General features: G+C 35.5%; 1 protein-coding gene across 5 annotated transcripts in view; it reads left to right on the forward strand.

The window, feature by feature from the left end:
- CCSER1 (coiled-coil serine rich protein 1) overlaps nucleotides 1-19336 on the forward strand; it is a 1275653-nt gene that overhangs the window by 83452 nt on the left and 1172865 nt on the right. The window lies entirely within an intron of this gene.

A 19336-nucleotide genomic window follows, 5' to 3' on the forward strand; every position in this document is an offset into this window, starting at 1 on the left:
TTAGAATGTGATAAAAGACAATGTTTATTTCAAAGTATTTATTAGAGATGCAGGATGAAATAATATTTCTCTATATTTTAGCATATGTGGAAATAACTCTTCATTATGTGTATTAATGGAAGGAGCTGAGAGTCATTTAAGTAGTTAACAATACTATGGCCTACAAACAAGATGTATATGACTGTGGGTCACAAAAATACTGATTGCATTGATTTTTAACATGAGAGATTCATGTGGACATTGATCACTGGAATATAATATGGACTAGGTATTCTCAAGGATGTCACAACTAGAGAGAAAAGTGGATTTAGAGTCAGAACAGTTCATTATCTTGAGCTTGGTTTATTACCTTGAAAGACTTATATGGCAGGGAGTGTGTGAAATGTGAACACAATTAATCCAGTGACTTTAGTGACATTATTTTGGATCTAGAAGAAACCATATAACTAAAATCTCAGTATTGCATTTAATATGGCATAGGTAGATGGAGCTTGTGCAGTTGTAGGCCCCAAATTATAGACTGTCTTTTATATGGTTTCTCAACCTATTGTCTGATGAGAAAGGAAATAAAAAAAAATTAGTATTCCTTGGCTATTATCAAAAAGAGATAACAAATGCTGGGGAGGACATAGAGAAAAGAGAACTCTTGTGCATTGTTAGAGGGAATTGATAAAGTCACTATAGAAAGCAGTGTAGAGGTTTCTCAAAAAAAAAAATAGAATTATGATATGATCTGGCAATCTCACTTCTGCGTATATATCTGAAGGAAATTGAATCATTATCTCAATCTGCATACCTATGTTTTTGCAGCATTATTCACAATAGCCAAGACATGGACATGGAAACAACTTAAGTATCCATTGATGGATGTATAGATGAAGATGTGATCTCTGTCTCTATCGCTGTCTATATACACACATACACAATAGAAAACAGCTATGAAAAAGAAAATATGACTATTTGCGATAACATGTTGGACCTTGAGGGCATTGTGCCAGATGAAATAAGTCAGAAAAAAACAAATACTGTATGATCACACTTATATGTGAAATCTAATAAGGCTGAACTCATACAGAGTAAAATGATGGTAGCCAGAGCCTGGGGGTGGGAGACATGCAGAGATGTTGGTCAAAGCACACTAACTTCTAGGTTTAAGATGAATAGGTGCTAGGGATATAATGCACAGCATGGTGATTATAGTTGACAATACTGTATTACATACTTGAAAGTTGCTAGGAGAGTAAATCTTAAAATTTTATGAAAAATGTTAATTAGGTGAGGTAATGGTGGTGTTAACTAACATTTAACCTAATTATATCACAATATATATACCTTGAATCAACACGTAATACACTTTAAACTTATACAGTGGTATATGTCGATTTTATCATAATAAATGCTGGAAGAGAAGGAAAAGACAAAAATAATCCAAAATTAATATTCTTGACTTAAGTAATTGGTAAGTTGCTCTTTGTGAATATATATTATCCTAGTATTTAAAAAAACACATTTATTTATTTATTTGAGATAGGTTGGAATTTCTGGGTAGCAGCATCATGAATATCTTACTCATAAGGGATACTGTATTTAGCTATGTGCCTAACACAGTTAATCAGTTTGAGTTCCTGTAGAGCTCCAGCATTCATTAGAAAATACAGAAAAAAGGCAGACTCTTGAGGCTGATCTATTACAATGGGATTGTCAGGATTTGCATTTTTGTTCACTTTTTTTTTTATTATACTGTTTTTTTTTCTGTTTATTTTGTGGGATGTCAGCATCACCTTACAAATATTTGAAGTGATTTTAAAGATACTCTTATTAAAATAGTGGTTGCAATGGATTGTTCAAGGTGTTGCATTGTTTGATGAAAATAGGCTTGAGTTAACAACCTCTGGCTCCAATGAAAGTGGTCTTTGTAGGAGGAAATTTTTAATATAGTTTCATTATCATCTGTGTTTAATCATTTGCTATTTTGGTCTACTATACCATATTTCTTTTAATTAAAAATATATTTCTGAAAAGATGATTATAATATACAGCACATACAACGAGTAATGAATGAAATGCATAATGTGTTTATATATTCACGAGGAGGGAGTTTTTGTCTTTCTCACAGCTATGTGTATTGTTTGGCAAGTAATAGACACTCAACACAGAATTTTTTAAATTGACAAGTGATAGTATTTGTAATTTGTATATTTAAAATTGATACAGAGGGCTATTGCCAATTTTAGTATTCAAAAGGCTCAGAGGTATAAAAGCAGTTAAGAGGATCTTAATGAGCCTACCTCTTATTAGTATACTTGCAGATGACTGAGTTTCCCAAGGACACCAGGAGCTTCTAGTCACTGTCTTGTATATTTAAGAAGCCCTCAAAATTTCAGTATGCAGGCCCTCAGAACCCCCCCCTCCCATACACATAATTTTCTAGTCATAAGACAAGCCATGGTCCTGCCAAATTTGATTTGACTTACCCTGCTTCTGCTCTTTAATAACTAACTTGTCGTGAGTTCAAAGTGGCTTTCAAAGAAAAACGATGAGGAAAAGAAAATCCCAACTAGAAGCCACCACTTGGGAGTAGGGCAGAATTCTATAGCTCCATTACCTTATATGATACTTATATAAACCTGAAGAGATAGATACTGTATTTTCTACTTGACAGTTGAAAAAAATGAGACTCATAAAGGCTATGAAACTAGGCCACCGTCATGCATCTAGTAACGCTGGTCTTTGGTTTTATTGCAGTAAAACTCCAAAGCTGTACTTGTAGGTTATTGCTGGATTAGGTTTCAGTACTAAAATAATTTTTTTTCCTTTGCTCCTATGTTTGGTATGGAACCTACTTGCTCTGTTAGGGCCATCCCCACTTTTTGCTCTATTCCTCCCCCCCCCCCCCCATTTTTGTCTCTTTCCAGTTACTGAAGATTGGTGCTTCAAATGTACTACTGGCTTAATAGCTTTGCCCCAGTGGTGGGTTAAATTTAGCTACAGATACTTTGCTGCTGCTCTTATTAAGAGGTTGAATCTATGCATCCTCCTCCTGAATGTAGGAGATGGCTGTGTGACTTGCTTAACCAATATAGTGTGATTTAAGAATGCGATGCCAGTTAATGGCTTGAACTATAAGAAGTTTCTTGGACTCCTGTACTACCATGTAATGTGGTTGACTATCTTACCAGAGAGCCTGTGAGGTGTGAGAGAGAGATACGTGGTTGAACAGCAGTTGAGATCATCCCAGCTGATGCACAGGGTATGTCAATGAAACCATTTTAGACTTCAACCCAATGTGAGCCTCCAGAGGACTGCTCCTTCATAAGTGACCCTAAGTGATACCAGCCAAACAAACAAAGGAATGAAACAGCCAGGGGGCATATCTCGGATTGTAGAATCATAAGCAAATAAATGCTTGTTGTTTTAAGTCACTAAGTTTTGGGGTGTTTTGTTAAGTAAAAAACAGATATCTGCAATATTTACTCACTTCCAAATTTGTCTTCGTATACTGAAGACTGACTATTATTTTTTGTCATCTCTATGCTCATTCCAAGATACTGAAACCCTGGCCAAGGTGAGGTTGTAGTTTGGAGAAAATGAATGGATTTGGAATGTTATAACTGGAAATTCAAGTGGGATAAGAAAATAATTTTCAACTGTATGAAGACTGCTTTGCTAAAAGGGATATAGCTGTTTTTGAGAATTCAAAGAATAGAAGGATGAAACATGATTGGGGAGCCATATATGAATGAATGCATTTAACTTGAAAGTGACGAAGCTTTCCTCACACTGCAATTAAATATGGAACTTTCAGAGGCAGTGGCCTATCAAACCTGGTGTAGGCACCGATGAAAGTAGTATACTCTCCATTGCTGAAGGGTCAGGGTGTTTTGGCCTACCACCTTGTTGAGATGTGTGGCAGTCCTGGAATCAAGCTGCTTAGCCTCCCTTTAGGAAAATACTTGTTCTTCAGCTATGAGAAGTATAGTTAGCCAACAAGTTGAGCTGTAGAACCTTTAGTAAACTCTGCAACATTCAAGCAAAGGCCGTGTTCTTGCAGATCATCTCCCAGCCAGTGGTGACAGCCTGGGCATTTCTGTCAGTGCAGGACTCTTCAGACAGGCTGTCTGCTCTGGAGCTCCCCATTAGATTTGTCAAGATTTCATAAGGTCTACATTGCATTTCCTGCATTCTCCTTTTGTGCATTCTTCTTCCTACCCTCTTTCCTTTCTTTGGATCTCTTTGTGGTCTGAAGTATAGGATCTCTTTGTGGTCTAAGGTTCTCCCCTGCATAATCCTGTTTCTTCCATTTTTAACTTTCAGTTAAAAGGTGTTAGTCCCCAGTGAACGTTGTACTCCTAATTCTGGTTCAACATCTGCTTCTGTTAGGGCCGGATCAAGATGCAGTTGACAGAACTAAACTGACAGATTGGTCAATTGAGAAGAATTTTAAGCTGTCTTCTAACCCTGCAGTTCTATAATGTTATGCTCTGTAGTCTAATTGCTCCTAGGCAGAGTTGAATAATCATTTTAAAATTCTAAGCAGTAAGACATGAGATACCTTTTGGGAGTAAAGAAGGCTCCTGTCTAAATTAAAAACTTTGGAAAAATCTGTATTTTCTTCAAAATTGCAAAGATACATTTGTATTGTGGTTCTTAAAATTTAATTCATTTGCTAATATTTGTAATTATCTGGAGTCATTGGAGTCTGCTAAAAGCACAAAAAGATGGAAATATTGTGCATCAGTGTCTAGTAAAAGATATCTATTTAAATTCTTTTCGCAACACACATGTTTTCTGGGCAGCTAACACTAACACTGAAGATGATTGAAGAAGGAAGAGTAGAGGGGCATCTGGGTTGCTCAGTCAGCTGTTTCGACTCTTGGTTTTGGCTCAAGTCATGATCTCATGGGTTTGTGAGTTTGAGCTGACAGGGCAGAGTGCTTGGGATTCTCTCTCTCTGCCACCGCTCCCCCCCACTCCCCCCCTCCCCCCCGCTCTCTCCATCTCCTCTCAAAATAAATGAAAAGTTTTAAAAAGAAAACAAAAAGAAGAGCAGTAGAAAAACTATCAGACCTGGTGCTCTTTATTATAATTTGGAAAATAATCTGTTTTGCTCTTCTCAATATGTGTCTTGTTAATATGAACAGTGAAGCCATATTTTGCATAGTTAGCACATAACAAATAATAATCAGTTTTGAAATACACTTAAATTATGTATTTCTGCAGATATATGTGGAATTCTAGGGATTCTAGAGGAAATCAAAATGTCCTGAAATTTATTTATTGTTGAGTTGGAATAAAGTTTTTAAAAAAATTTTTATGCTGTTCTAATGTCATTGAACAGAAAACAAATGATGACTTTGAAGGTTTGGAGTTATAAAATTCAGAAAATGTGGTTATTAGGCCAACCTGTGATTCCTAGACCTGAAATAACACAGGTTACACAGGTGTTAAAATAAGAAAAACATAAAAAGCAAAAATAACAGCTAAAATATAACATTTCTCTGGGGATGTGCATATTCCAAAAGAACTCTCTCATGTTCTTTTGAGGTAACTTGGGATTCCTGAGTACATTGTGTAAGACCTGGTAATAAGACATGGTCCTTGTTGCTCATGGAGGTTTTTATTTGTCTTTTATTTTAATTTTTTTAATTTGTTTTTAATTTTTAAATTTTTTAAAAGTTTTATTTATTTAAGTAATTCTATACCCAATATGGGGCTCGAGCTCATGACCCTGAGATCAAGAGTTGCATGCTCTTCCAACTGAGTCAGCTAGGTGCCCCTTTACTTATTTTATTTTTTAAGTAAGCTCTACACCCAGTGTGAAGTTTGAATTCATGATCCTGAGATCAAGAGTTGAATGCTCCCCTGCCTGAGCCAGCCAGGCACCCCGTTGTCTTTTATTTTCAAAGTCCCCTTTATTGAACCCCTATCATCTGCCAGGTACTAAAGCTCTCTATGTAAATTATCTCATTAATTATCACAAAAGTCATATTAGCTGGGACTGTTGTTATTTCCATTTTATACATAAGGAATCTGAGGGTTAGAAAAGTAAAATAATTTGGCCAATGTCACCATAGCTCATAAATGGTAGTGCTTGGTTTTTAGCCCAGCTATGGCTGACTGTAAGGTCCATGCTGTCATAAGCTCTGCGTTGTGTAGACTTCTCTATTCTCCTTGCTTTGCTTGCTATCAGTCACTGAGAGCCAAAGTGTCACTGGTTAGCAGGGGAAGCACTGCTACCGCTGCTTCTGCTATTGTTGGCCACCTCCACTGCCATCGAGACTTGGCTGTGGATGCTCAAGAAGCAGGGAGATGATGTGCAGGGGGCTGAAGGAACTCTTGCTTCTGCCAGACATGCTGTTATCACTAACTGCACTGCTGCTGTCATTAGTGCTGCTGCCAACACGACCAGCCCTGCTGTTGCCCGTGCCAATGCTATGGATGCCTTGGGCTCTCGGGGTCCCAGGGTGATTCTGTAGACAAGCAGCTGCTTTTCAATTTCACTTGCTCATTACCTGTAGATCCTTTGCCTTAGGACTCAGGCTTAAGTCCATGGAGCCTGGGATAGAAGATGATTGGAGGTATGTTTTATCTTCCGTAGCATCTGGGACACCTGGCCTTGAACCAAACATATGCACCTCAATTCTCTTTTTTCTTCTTTCCTAGAGATTTATTTTCCTCAGAGGCTCTTTCTTCCTTCTTGCACCCACTAGCCCTGGAAAAATGAGCATAAACACTTGAATCTTAGAATGAACATAATTTAGCCTTAATGTGAAAGCCTTTTTATGTTAGGTATTTTAGTTTGAAAAAAATAATAAAAAGCACTTAAATTTTATTTTATAATCACGAATACACACTTATCTGTGCAAGAATTGAATCAGGCTAATTTTTAAAGAATTACTATGTAATTATAAAGAACTTTGCTATCTAGCATGGGTGGTTTCAGTGTGATTTACATTATTTGTAAAAAAATAATTACTAGAGCTCAAAAAGTCAAATTTTTCTTTGAAGTCCTATTGATAATTCATATAACTCCTGTCAAAAGGCTTATAGGGACAAGGTGATTTTGTTGGTGAGGGTGATTTCTTTCTTTTCTTCTTTTTTTTTTTTTTTTTTAACTTTTGCTTCCAACACTGACTGGGAGGCAATGTTGTCTCAAAGCTGGAAAATAAGGAAATAGCATGAAAATTTACAAACCCTTACTCATTAAGGATATGGAAAATAAGGAATTTTAACTGGTGGAAAAGAATGTCATGTTGCTGCATTCTTTATCATCTTAACTGAAAGCAAAAGGCTGCTTGATTTCTTTTTTAGTTGAGAAAAGCATATGGGGGGGGGGGGGGAGAGCTCTTAGTTCTAAGCCAGAAGCCCTTTACTGCCTGCCTTGCTTTGCTTTGCTTTGCTTTGCTTTGCTTTGCTTTGCTTTGCTTTGCTTTCCTTTCCTTTCCTTTCCTTTCCTTTCCTTTCCTTTCCTTTCCTCTCTTTTGTCTCTTTTCTTTCTTTCTTTCTTTCTTTCTTTCTTTCTTTCTTTCTTTCTTTTCTTTTCTTTTCTTTTCTTTTCTTTTCTTTTATTGCTTACAAGTAGTCTAACAAGGAAAAAATAGTTTTATTAAGATCGTGATTAATATCCTCTTTATCAAGGATTACTTATTTTTTTTCCTTTAACCATAAAGCAATCAATTTTCTTGCTTGGGTACAATGCAGGTTTATATTTCCATTCCACCTACAATAATAATTGAGAGGGTTTTTTGGTGCATTTTATTTCTAATTAAGAAAATGAAGATTGGTAAATAATACTTAGACATGCATTTCAGACAGAGTGAACTTCTTGGTGTGTGAAATATATGGATTTGTAGAATGAATTTGTACCCAAGACTCATCATTTTTCCAGTCAATTGCATGAGGAATATAATTTTATTTAACAAATGTAAATATATGAATTTTAGAATGCATTTATATATTTAATATTCTGACACATGCATGTTAGGATACTGTATTTGTATGTGTGTGTTTAGTGTTTATTTTTCTTTGTGTTTTTTTTTTCTTAATTTTAAAGTCGGAGTGAAAGCAAAATATGTTAGTATATAACGCATAAAGAATAGCCTAATAATGTTTCTGTGTTTAAACATCATACATAGATATGAGTTTTGTTATTTTCCGAGCTATATACCAAAATATATTGTAAAGGACTTTATGGCTAGACTAAAGATCACAAAACAGTGCAAAGAGAAATAAAATAAAGTTGCTTTGCATTTACGATCTTCATTTTTTAGTTTCTAATGAGAATTCATACCTCTTGCATGAAGATGCTGATGTTCTCCTACTGTAGTTAAAATTGTAGAGGAACAGCTTTTAAAGTTTGTAGGATGACAAATGGCATTTATAAATATTCGCGTTTATGAGTATTTAATATCTTTTGTATCAACTATACTTCATGTTTAAATTTCATTTTAACAGTATGTGTAAGAAATGTTTGTGCTATGCTTAGAGACATTTTCCTAGATAGGTTTTTGTTGGTGGTGTTTTGTTTTTGTTTCTTTTTCTGTTGCTCCAGATATGTTTGAGAGTAGTTGAATTCAGAGTTCATATTTGGGCAGACTGATGGGATTATTTTTCAATAACTTTTTCAAGGAAGTATTAACTACTTTATTATTAAAATAGGTGAAATCATTTTTTTATCCTTACACAACCATAGAAAACTTTAGTTCATAAGTCCTTAGAAAATTAAAACAAAGCAAAACAATGATTCAGAAAATAGTCAAATGAAAACCATAAATTAGGGAGTCTCTAAAAATGGTAATGCTACAGAATGCTACTACAGAGCAGATTTTTTTATGTCTGAATTTATTAACCTGTGAAAGGAGAACTTTTAAATTGAAAATAATGGCAGCACCTTAATTACGGTGATTTTATCGAAAGCCTACTGCTGCAATAATAAGATGCATTCTAGGTTTCCAGAGCTGAGGCAGCTGTCAAACACCAACATTTTTCCCTGAGAATAGGTTTAGTGTAGTGTTTTTCAAGGACAAGTTGCTCAGCTATTGTCTCAGTGAGCACTGCTAGTTAATATTCAACAGTTTTCTTAATCAAAATTGTGTGTCCTGCTCCCTAGAGTGTTTGTTAAAGTGATTGTATGTTTATCAGAGCCTTCAACAGCAGAAACAGAATATTCCTGGATGAAGTGCTGGTAATGAGAACCTATATTCTCCCAGGGTGCTGATAAGAAATGTAAAATGCTGTCAAAATACATTGTTTGTAAAAAAATAATTACTGTAGCTCAAAAAGTCAAACCTTTCTTTGAAGCCCTTGTACTTTATATAACTTCAATTGTTTATCTAGGATAATGGGTAGCAAGGGTATGGTGATATCCTACTATAAACTCCAGGAATGGCATGCTAGTGATCAAATAGTCTGGGGGTTTATTAATCATTTCTTCTGTTGGAGGGCCGATTAAGGTTCTTCACAACATGTTTCCTTTAGATTACAGAAAGTTGTTAATGAAGTAAAGCTTGGGGGGGCATTTGAGAGCTCAGTCTGGCATTCTACAAATGGTATTGAAAGGTCATGTGGGGAAAACAAGCTTTGCCAAAAGAAAACTAATGCAACAGCTAACATTTTCCATGAAATACTGTGCCCAAGATGCAGGATTTGTTATTCCTTTTGTTTTTAACTTCAGATTATCCTCTAATGCTGGGTGGTACTGCCCTGGACACAGAGCTGTATTTTGGATCTGGCTTTTTCAGTCAAGGGTATTTGCTACCACTTACACACACACACACTCTCTCTCTCTATCCCTCTCTCTCTCTTTCTCCCTCTCTCTCAATTTCTAAGAAATAATCAAGGGTACATTGTTTGAAAATGTGATCCCTATAATACTAAGAAGAACATTTGCATCTTATTTGTTTTGTCTCTAATGGTGCTCTATGAGGAATGAAGTCTTCTGCAAACAGTTCATTTTAATTATTATGTTGGTTGGATTTTCCTCTAGAATCAAAACATTCAATAATAAAAACAAATTTTTAGGAATTATTTCACATAACAAAAAGCACACTTTGGACATTAATTAGGAAACAATGCACCTACATCCCATAGGAATTAATCTTCCTAAATAACAATCTTTTTGAAGGCTATAGCTGGGAATATTGATCACTTCAGTGGTACTAAGAAAAGTACTGCACTTTATGCATTGATCTCTGACATAGAAAGATGGGTGTATTAATGTAAAAGATTGCTGCTACATATTTGAAACTTAAGCCATACTATTTGCTCGTATTCATAATCACTCATTTACTTGGTGTTATGTGTAGTCTATTTCTAACTTTACCTCTTCAATAAATTGATCAATTTCATATTTTTATTCTTAGGTATAGCTTATATTGTTTCAAAATGCATATCACAATCAGGTTAATTTGATACCATGTTTTGGCAGAATTGTGTATCAGTCCAGTCAAGAGGCGGAAGCCATAGTAGGTTAAAAAAGTTTAATATAAAAATTCATTAAACTTTGACAACAGAGTAACTAAGATAGCTAGGAAAACCTATGGTATCCTAGGGCTGAGGGAGTGTACCAAGGAAGGACAAATTTGAAAGGGGTTCAGATCTTTGAAGAAAAGGTGTAATTCATCCCATTGGATAGAAGAGAAGTTTGTGGGTTTGTCTAAGCTTCCAGAGGTGGTCCATGGTCCCTGGACAACCTGGTGGCAGGGAGAGCAGGCGGAGCACCAGCAAAGCTGTGATTTTGTGTCAGAGGCCTTCCTCCCTTCTGCCCCCCTCCATTCTCAAGCCTGTGGTGGGACAGCTGAAGGAGGTTCCAGAGGCACCCAGGCATATAGAGGCAGTTCTGTTCCAGGTCTGGTGAGGTTTCCCTAGGAATGGGGCTCAGAAAGATTATTGCCAGGCTGAGGCTGCAAGGTTGGTGAGGAGCTGCATGTTCTGGGCTCCATGCATGGCTAGGGCAGAGCCCCACTGAATGTCTTCACAGCTGTATCTGAACTGCTGATCCCCCTGGAGACAGAAACCATGGGAGGACCCCTTTGTCCTTCAGTATCCCTGCAGTGTTCTCTATCAGGAAAGCTCAACATCATGCTCATTGTAAAGGAGAAATGCTAAAAGGAATCCCATCTATGATAACAAAGCATATATTTATTGAAGGGTGCATTTGCAACTGGGAAGCAATTAATTCTGAACTGGCACACACTGCCTCACATTCGGATGTTAGTTGTAGCTATACAGCAAAACTGACAATTCCAATTGCCTTGAGAATATCATGTTGTTTACATGTGCTTTACTTTTAGCCCCTTGTTCTTGTCTTCCCTGTTTAGTCACATTATCCTTGCTTTCAGTAGCTGAGCTTAGGACTGTGCTTAATTTTCACTGTATTTTTCAAACACACCAACCCCAGTTCTCTACTGCGGGATGGGAAGTCTGTCTGTATATGCCACTGTATGTATGACCAAATTCTTTAGACTAAGTGTTTGAGCAATCTCATTGGAAGGAATTCATGGAGTATCAATAAACTCTATTCTAATTAAGACATTTGGATCTCTTATAAGAAGGTGAGGAAACTGTTTACCCCTAGAGTCTGCACTAGAAATAGCACACAGTTCATTTGGCAAGGCTAAAGAGCAATATTGATTTTGAGGCACTGAGGAACATGCAAGTGCATAGATCAATTTGTTACTAGTCAGTCATTTTTTTTCCTCTGCTATTAGTACAACCATTATTGTGGTTTAGGTGAAAAAAAAGTTATTCTTAGTGACTGCTTCCTGGTGTTCTCTAGGTTCTATAATTTACATTCATATTCATATACTGTTGTAATCGTGTCAATGAGTTGTCAACTATTATATACTGTGTATATGCAGGAGATAGATATACAGGTGTACAGGTGTCAAATATAGTGTTTAAAAAATGTATAGTAATTAATAATTCCTAGAATTTTTGCTAGGCCATAGAACAATTCTGTTATAAATGGTTTATTCTTTCTTATGTTAAAGGGAAAACAAATAAAATTTTGATGGAAGACTATAATATCTTGAGCAATTTGCTTTGGGTTTGTAATCTTTCCTCAGAGTCCTCCCTTTCCCCCTTTAGGTAAAAGAAGGAAGGAGAAGGTGGGCATTTTACTATCCATATTAAAAAAAAATTCCAGCTTGAATAAATCCAACAGATACATTGCTTGCAATTACATTTTTAAAAGCATTGTTACAGGAACCTGAACACTGAGAAACTAATACTTAAGTACAAATGGTTTATTTGTAGTGTGGAAAATAGGTGGTGCTATAAAAACCATTATGATCCACATCTATAAAATGAGTAATGGAATGATTATAGGGCAAGAAATATGCCTTGGTATGAAATCATTTTCTAAAATCTTCTAACATTAAGGTAAAATCTATTAACCTTGAATTTAGTGCATGATAATAAGGTCTATGAATGAATTCATCTCAATCTACCATGAATATAACAAAGCATTACATGTTATAGTGGATGTAGGAATAATCTAAGACATTATTCCCAACTTTAATGAACTTAAAATATGTAGCTTTTAATCTTTAGATATTTTTCATTTTGGCTGCAGTATCAAGAAATGTACATAATAATTGGGTCAAAAATATAGAACTCATTTAGAGCAAAAAAGATAAAAGGATGGACAAGAACTAATAAATGATATGATAGGTTACCAGTTAACATTTACAAAATGCATTATTTCCATGTCTCTGTAAAAATTAAGCTTTTTGAAAGCACTGTTTATTTTTTTTCTTTGGTTATAAAGAGTAACAGTTAATTATGGATAGCATTTATCGAGTGTGCTCTCAATACATGACTGAGATGTACAGAATTGGTTGTCTTTACCTATCCTTATACTTGTCCTCTAAAATACACATTATTTAGGACTTCTTAGTTTTAAGTGGAAGTTCAGACACAACAGGGCACTTGGGCATGGGTCACACGGCCAAAAGTAGTGAACAGAAATACAAATCCCACAGTGCACATCCCCCAAACCTAGGTTCTTTCCACCATGCAATGTGTCTTCTAAAGTTAAAAATAATTAAAGCATTTGGTTCTTTAGATGTTAAGGACTTAATAATTTTACTAATTTCTATGTTAAATTCAAAGGCAAGTTTCAATTGGTAATTCCTATTCTGTAATCACTCAGTTTATACTTCTACTTCTCTTAAAGTATAGACATAGATGAAAACTAAAATGTGATATGAGTGAGCAAGGCAAATATGTCATAATTTTTAAAAATCACTTATTTCTTACACTAGGAAATCTTCTTTTTGCTATTGAGGCTTTCACTGGTGTTTTCATGTTTCCCTCTTGGCTCACATAACAAAAAGTAAGTGTGTTGATTTCAACTTTGTGGCTTATTTATAGATTCTTACTTCTCTAACATTACTTCTTAAATAATACAGTAATGAAAATTATCACAATATTGAATTATTAAATATCCTTTTTGCTTTCTATAATCCCATTATACTAATAAATATGTCAAATATTTTCAGGTTCTTTTCTTATTTTTTTTTTAATTTTTTTTTTTTAATGTTTATTTATTTTTGAGACAGAGAGAGACAGAGCATGAATGGGGGAGGGTCAGAGAGAGGGAGACACAGAATCTGAAACAGGCTCCAGGCTCTGAGCTGTCAGCACAGAGCCTGATGCGGGGCTCGAACTCATGGACCGTGAGATCATGACCTGAGCCGAAGTCGGACGCTTAACCGACTGAGCCACCCAGGTGCCCCAGTTCTTTTCTTTTTTTTTAAAAAAATTTTAAATGTTTTTATTTATTTTTGAGACAGAGACAGAGCATGAGCAGAGGACGGGCAGAGAGGGAGAGGGAGACACAGAATCTGAAGCAGGCTCCAGGCTCTGAGCTGTCAGCACAGAGTCTGACACGGGGCTCAAACTCACGGACTGTGAGATCATAACCTGAGCTGAAGTTAGATGCTTAAACGACTGAGCCGCCCCTCAGGTTCTTTTCTTACCTGTCCTATTAGAAAGTAGGCTTCTTAAAGGTTATATCAGTTTTCTCTTAATGAGTATATTGTGATTATATACATATTATATAGATGTATAACAATCCATATTACATTCTGATTAGTGAAAGCCCTGATAAATCGTCCAGCATTAGGAAAAATATCAAATTGTTTGCAATGAGGTGGTGTGATACCATTGGGTAGAAGTTAAATGCTTTGCTAAAAAGATCCAGAAACAAGTTTAAGTTCTAAAAGTTGTTTAGAAATGTGATTAGAGGTATCATGACCAAGTGAATAGAGAATGAGCTTTTGAGTCACCTGACCTGGGTTGAATTTTAGGTCTATCATTAGCTCTATGAATGTTGCCAAGTTGAGTAATCTCACTAAGCCATGTTTCTTTACTTATAAAATAAAAATAATAGCATCTCTCATGTAAGATTTTTGTAATGATTAACTAGAATAATAAAAATGTATCTGTCACAAAAGATGCTAAACAAATGTTGCTACTTTTATTTTTAAATATCAAAGTCTGTTTGATGCAGATTATTTGATATACTGAAGATTATTAACACTCTGAATATTGTGGGGAAAAAAATCAAGGAGATTTTAAATATCACAAAAGGACTGCTTATTACCTTGTATGACTCTAAAACTGTGGGTAGCAGTATTAAAATGTTTTAACTTTTGCTTTTAGGGCAAATATACATTCTTGACAAAATTTAGCCTGATATTATTTTTGGCTCTTCCATGGTGTGGTTAATTTGCTCATCTGAAAGTGTTAAACTGGTGGCTGAACCTTTCCCTAAGCTAATGGGTGTGCTGGGATCTTAAATCTGTTTCCTTTTAGCTTCCTTCCCAGAAGTCAGAGTTCAGGAAAAAGACATTCTTGGTGGGTTGTGTTTATTACATGTTCTTATGACTGCCCACTGTTGGTTGGCAAGTAACTGTAGAGTTTTATCCATTATGTATTATAAAAAATTGTAAAAATTGTGCAAAAATGAGCATTGTACATCAAGGTAACATTTGTGCTACATTTCCTAGCGGTGATATGTATCCATCTATGTGTGAAGAATTTTTAGTTGAACTGGTTGTTTAATGATACTGATTTAACCCTATTACTGAATTCCTTCAGGACAGTTTCATAACACTCTCTCCTTTACCTTCTGGTGTTTATTAAAATGGTCAGTGGCAATGATGATCTTCAGCTTTGAAATGCTGGGCTTATTTATCTAACTAAGATGTCCCAGAACACATTATAAAATATTTGTAACCACACGGACTCTAGTAGCCTAGGAAAATTGGACAGAATAAGTAGCTTTCCTTCCCACCCACCCCTCCTTAGGGAATAAATATCAACAGAAATGGTAAAGAAGATAATTAATACTGTTTTCTAAATATTCATTTATCCTGAAATAGTTATCCTTCCCACATGAGGGGGGAATTATTATTCACTAGGATTATACACAAATTGATCAACTGATATCCTGATTGAGGAGTGGTAGGAGAATAGAAAAAAACTTTATTAAGCATTGGCAGTTTTACAGTTGCATTTCATTTTTGATTTTCAACACTTTTTGTGCTTAAAAATAATGTGTGTATTTATGTGTCTTTATTTTGCACGTGATGAAATTAAGGCTCATACAGGTCAAACTTATTTTTCAACATCACCCAGTTTAAAACTGGCAAATGGAATTTCAACCCACTTTAGTCTGATTTCACATCCCAATCTTTGCTGCCTTGTGCCTTTGTTTATACACTTCATTCTAAGTGGCTTGCTGACTGATGAACAAATGAATATGTTTGTCACTTGTTTTCAGTAAAAATTCATTAATTCCTCGAATATTTATCGAGTTTCTGCCAGTGCTTAGTATTCTCATTAGTGGGGATACAGCAGTGAACAAGATGGACACAATCCCTGCTTTCATGAAACTTATTTTTACTTGAGAAGGACACTAACGATCAGTTGGGAAAAAAAGGTATAAAAATACCAGGTAGTGGCAAAGGTTATCAAAAAGTTAAAATGAGGTAATGTGATTGAGAGGGACAGCGCTGCTTTGAATTGGACAGTCAGGCAAGGTTTCCCTGTGGGGGTGGTATTTTAAATTGTGGTTTTATCGGCAAAAAAGAGTCAGTCACATGACAACTGAAAGTGGGGGAGGAGGTTGTTAACTTAGGCAGAGGACCTTAGTGTTCCTGACAGTAATAACAGAATGGTTAGTAATAGCAGAATGAGGTTGGAAGTCGAGCCTGGGTCAGATTACATAAGAGGTACAGAATGTATGTGCAGCTAGAAGCCTTTACATAGAGTCAATCAGAAGGTGGGCATGAGGGTAACTCTCAGAGTGTGTATTGTGGAGGCAAGAATGGGAGCAGCAATCCCAGAGAGGAGAGCTGTGCTGTTGCCAATCCAGAGGTGAAACCATGTGGCTTTCTCTGAAATGAGTTAAGATGTGGATGGTGAATGGAAACAGGAGTCCTGGATTGCTCCCTGACTTTTGTTGAATTTGATGGTGGATGATGGTGCAATTTATTGAGGAGGAGCAGGAGGTAGAACAGATTTGATGGTGGGAGTGAGAAATTCAGGATCTTGTTAGAGCCAAGTTAAGTTGAAATATTAGTTTTAACTATGTGAAAAATGCTTATATTCAATTTTTGGCCATTAAAATGGTAATTTCATATAGTACCATGTAATACCTATTAGACACCCTTATGGAGATATGAAATAAGCCATTGCACATGCAAGTCTGGAAGCATTCTGGAAGCATTCTGTAATGAATACATAGATTGGAGAGTTATCACCATGGGCCCTGATAAGCAAAGATCAGAATCCAGAGTAATCCAAAGTGGAGGCAAGATAAATCATATGAGTTGGCAATATGTGGAAAGTTACTAACGGGTTCATTTTCTTTGCCTCTTTGCTATCATCTGACTTTGTTACTTGTGTGTATTTCTGTTGGAATCTGAATGTGAAACCTAACATCTGCTTACACATTTTATCTATGTATCTATGTATCTATCTATATAATTTTTTTAAAATGTTTATTTATTTTTGAGAGAGAGAGAAAAACAAAGAGTGTGAGTGGAGAGGGGCAGAGAGAGAGAGAGACACAGAATCTGAAGCAGGCTCCAGGCTCCGAGCTGTTAATTCAGAGCCTGATGTAGGGCTCGAACTCACAGACCATGAGAACATGACCTGAGCCAAAGTTGGACATTTAAGTGACTGAGCCACCCAGGTGCCCCTCTGCTTACACATTTTACATCCTGTAGGTTAAGTAGCCTTGGAGCTAGTCTGAATTTTTTTTTATTTTTAAAAATTTTAAAATAAGACCCATATGTGGTAGAATAAAGTCTGAGGGATAGACAGACAGATGGTGGAAATGATAAATAGAACTTTCAAAGCCAGAGTGTTTCTGTTGTTTTTTTTTTTTTTTGCCAGGAGTATAACCTTCCAACTTGTTGTCAACATGCATGTACATATGCACACATGCACAAATCACCAAAAACATGGACGTAGGATTCAATACAACTTCTGAGTTTTCCTTACCAAACAGTGTATTTGGGGGAGTTTTTAAAGTATCAGTGTATTAATCAGGTTTAGAAACTAAAAGAATATACTTGATATGTATAAAATGGAAAACATTTTTATGAGCTGATATTTTTTATGTATAAATGTTTCAACTGTATAATACCAGATTTAATTATCAGAATTAGTATGTGCCTTAACAAACGTTTGGGCAAGAAAGTGCTATCAAATTCTGAACTAGTACGGAGTTGAGGAAATGTAAAAGGGAATTTGTATCATGGATATGTACTGGTTACTATCTGAATAATCATAAGCAATAATCTCAGGATAGAAAATGTAACTTCGAAAAAGTATTGAAGAAAGAATGTAGTGAGAAATGGAATGCTCTGAATACTGAAGTGACCAATACTTTCCGCACTGTCAGATTTTATTTTGAAGATTTTATTTTTAAGTAATCTCTACACCCAACGCGAGGCTACAACCCTGCGATGAAGAGTCACATGCTCTACTCAGCCAGCCAGGTGTCCCCATCAGATTTTATTTTAAAGTATTATTTTGCAAACAATTAAACTAACTCTTGTAAAAAGGGGATTTCAGGGGCACCTGGGTGGCTCAGTTGGTTAAGCGTCCGACTTTGGCTCAGGTCATGATCTCGCAGTTCGTGAGTTCAAGCCCCGCGTCGGGCTTTGTGCTGACAGCTCAGAGCCTGGAACCTGTCTCAGATTCTGTGTCTCCCTCTCTCTCTCTGGCCCTCCCCCGTTCATGCTCTGTCTCTCTCTGTCTCAAAAATAAATAAACGTTAAAAAAAATTTAAAAAAAGGGGGATTTCAGTCTGAGAAGTAACTGAAAAAAAATATAGTCAATTTAAAATTGGCATTGCTGCTACTTCAGATCTGTGGTGAATTTTGAAAACATCTATATTTATACCAAGAGAAAATAAAAGTGACCATCTTAGTATAGTCTAAATTTAGACTAGATAAACATGTATTATTAGGAATACATAATAAATATTTTACATATGTTGGGGGAGATACCTGGGATACTAAATTGATTGTACAATTGTTTTCATATACACTTCATTTTCTTATATATTTCATATCTATATAAAATATTTACTCCTTTCATTTTGAAGCCATCTTGTTTTTACTTATGTTTTACTTGCTTTAAAGGAACGCATACTTGATCTGATTTTTAGAATAAAGCAGTTTCTCACCAATGTATTTTACTATAAAATTTCTAATATTTCCAACATCTTTTTAGGTTAAAAAACCCATAATATAACACAGAAAACAAAGTTTAAAAAATTAATTTGGCACATAAAATGCTGACAGGAGTTCTATACTAGAACTTAGTTTGAAAAAATTGGACAAATTTAGTTGTTTCATTGATGATTTAATTTATTGGTTTCAGAGTTCTTTCATCTATAGGTTTTGAAAGTGAAAATATGGTGAATTTGTGATTGAACTTTAGAAACCGGTATGTATAACACAGGCAAAAGAACTTCATCTCTTGTATACCATTATGTTTCTAGGGTCTGACACATAGTAGATCATTAAATATGTGTTGAACAAATGAATGTATTAAAAGGTTTAAAGATGAAAATATGGGCTTAAATAAACAATTGTGGTAATAATTGTGTTAAATAAAGCTTGTGGTAGCTTTATATGTGGCTTCTTCACCTCATTTGACTACTCCTTGCTTCCTGCTTCCTGAGTTTTGTGTTTTGCTTTGCTGGTTCTGCACTACAGCTTTCACCTCAGAATCATGATGCATTTGGTAATTTAGCAAGCAGAGGGCCCAAAACCCTTAGGCACTTAAGCGTATAAATAAATAAATAAAT

The sequence above is a fragment of the Panthera onca genome, chromosome B1, assembly GCF_046562875.1.
Source record: "Panthera onca isolate mPanOnc1 chromosome B1, mPanOnc1 haplotype 2, whole genome shotgun sequence".
Classification (NCBI taxonomy): Eukaryota; Metazoa; Chordata; class Mammalia; order Carnivora; family Felidae; genus Panthera; species Panthera onca.